General features: G+C 27.0%; 2 non-coding genes and 1 pseudogene across 2 annotated transcripts in view; all 3 read right to left on the reverse strand.

Annotated features, from left to right (window-relative positions):
• LOC129252652 (large subunit ribosomal RNA) overlaps positions 1–1,092 on the reverse strand; it is a 3,987-nt gene extending 2,895 nt beyond the window's left edge. Inside the window, exon 1 of the ribosomal RNA XR_008583564.1 lies at positions 1–1,092. This exon is cut by the window's left edge and continues 2,895 nt beyond it. This is a non-coding gene — a ribosomal RNA (large subunit ribosomal RNA).
• A 442-nt stretch (positions 1,093–1,534) lies between these two features.
• LOC129252654 (5.8S ribosomal RNA) lies at positions 1,535–1,715 on the reverse strand (annotated as a pseudogene).
• A 590-nt stretch (positions 1,716–2,305) lies between these two features.
• LOC129252657 (small subunit ribosomal RNA) overlaps positions 2,306–2,500 on the reverse strand; it is a 1,991-nt gene continuing 1,796 nt past the window's right edge. The window contains exon 1 of the ribosomal RNA XR_008583566.1: positions 2,306–2,500. This exon is cut by the window's right edge and continues 1,796 nt beyond it. This is a non-coding gene — a ribosomal RNA (small subunit ribosomal RNA).

The raw sequence follows: 2,500 nt of genomic DNA on the forward strand, positions 1-2,500 counted from the left end.
TTGCACGTCAGAACTGTTTCGGTCTTCCATCAGGGTTTCCCCTGACTTCAACCTGATCAAGTATAGTTCACCATCTTTCGGGTCACAGCATATATGCTCAAGGTACGCTCCAGTTAGAGGTATAAATAATAATAAATTATCATTATACATAACTATATGGAACGCCCCGGGATTGAATTAATTGACTATTTATTAAAAAATAGACTAAAAATTAATCCCATTATATTTAAGTTAAGTTAATTATGCCATTAAGTTTAATATAACTCAATGACTTGCACATATGTTAGACTCCTTGGTCCGTGTTTCAAGACGGGTCCCGAAGGTATCCTGAATCTTTCGCATTGTTAATCATATAAATGCATACAAATAAATATTAATATCATAGATATTAAATTTTTTGTAAAATTCAAAAAATGAATTTTAGCATTATATATAATAAAATCTATCAACACTTTATCAAATCATTAGTATTTATTTTATGTTAATATGCTTAAAAAGCAAATTAATTTAAATAAACTTAATATCACCAATGATCTTTTGATAAATACTTTATTATGTTAATAGATTACAATGTCCTTATATGAAAAAAATGCACATTATTTTTTTAATTATTTAATGATGAATTTTTCATAATGGATATTCAGGTTCATCGGGCTTAACCTCTAAGCAGTTTCACGTACTATTTAACTCTCTATTCAGAGTTCTTTTCAACTTTCCCTCACGGTACTTGTTTACTATCGGTCTCATGGTTATATTTAGTTTTAGATGGAGTTTACCACCCACTTAGTGCTGCACTATCAAGCAACACGACTCTTTGGAAATATCTTTCTAGTAATCATTAACGTTATACGGGCCTGGCACCCTCTATGGGTAAATGGCCTCATTTAAGAAGGACTTAAATCGTTAATTTCTCATACTAGATATTAAGATATTCCATACACTGCATCTCACATTTGACATATAGACAAAGTGACTTAGTGCTGAACTATTTTCTTTTCGCTCGCCGCTACTAAGAAAATCCTTGTTAGTTTCTTTTCCTCCCCTCATTAATATGCTTAAATTCAGGGGGTAATCCCATATGAGTTGAGGTTGTTTTAATATTCTTTTTTTATCTTCTCACAATTTAATAAAAAAATTATATCATCTTTTCATCTCTATTTTTCTTTTCTCCTTTTATATATTGTAAATATATAAAAATAATAATAATGTAAAATGAGGCAATCCTAGAATAAAAAATTTAATTTTTATGCTAGACATTCCTCCTTTTAATTACATATATAAATTATTATTTTATATATATATATAAATAATATGAAAATTTTTTGTAAAGAATACTTAGATTCAATATTTTCATCATTTCATTTTATTTGAGAGGATTTTTTTTTTAAAGAATATATAATAAATAAAATTCATTATATATCTTTATTTTTTTTGCTATTAATATTATGAATTATTTAAAATCCAATAATATACACATTTGCTTAAATTCAATTATTTTTATAAAAGAATAAGCAACTTATTTAGCATAGTCTTACAACCCTCAACCATATGTAGTCCAAGCAGTACTTTAAAATTGAATTTAATGTACATAACAGCATGGACTGCGATATGCGTTCAAAATGTCGATGTTCATGTGTCCTGCAGTTCACACGATGACGCACAGTTTGCTGCGTTCTTCATCGACCCATGAGCCAAGTGATCCACCGCTTAGAGTATTTTTTTATTTATTTTTATTTATAACAAATGTCAATTTTTTTTTGCATATATTAATTGAAAGAGTAAAATTAAATAATATTAATAATATATAAATTGATTTTCTTTCAATAATATATATCAAATATATTTAACTCTAAACATTTTTATTAAGTTGCGAATGTCTTAGTTCAACAATAATACAGTGGTGGTATTTATTATGATTCAATTATTTTGTATTTTTTTAATCATTTTATGTATATATAATAATATAATAAATATATACCACTTTTGTTATTGTGAACAAATTAACTTATCATTCAATCAAATGAATAATAAGTACAACTTTTTATTTTCATGTTTAAAGGTTTTTAAAAGAAAAAAATAAGAAAAAACATTACAAAATGTACCATCATATATTATATTTAATATGATATAATTGATGGATCACAAATTGAATGAAAAAGAATAAAAAGAATTATGGATTCAAAATAATTATATAAATTTTTTTTTTTTTTCTTTTTTTTTTTTTTTTTTTTTTCTTTTTGTTCGTTTGTTTGCTTGTCTGTTTGTTTGTTTGTTTGTTTGTTTTTCTTACGGATATGGAACACAATAATGATCCTTCCGCAGGTTCACCTACGGAAACCTTGTTACGACTTTTACTTCCTCTAAATAATCAAGTTCGGTCAACTTTTGCGAAACAACCGTGACACACGAGGCGTCACAGTGATCACGTCCGGAGACCTCACTAAATAATTCAATCGGTAGTAGCGACGGGCGGTGTGTACAAAGGGCAGGGACTTAATCA

This window comes from Anastrepha obliqua, unplaced genomic scaffold (assembly GCF_027943255.1).
Source record: "Anastrepha obliqua isolate idAnaObli1 unplaced genomic scaffold, idAnaObli1_1.0 ptg000301l, whole genome shotgun sequence".
Lineage (NCBI taxonomy): Eukaryota > Metazoa > Arthropoda > Insecta > Diptera > Tephritidae > Anastrepha > Anastrepha obliqua.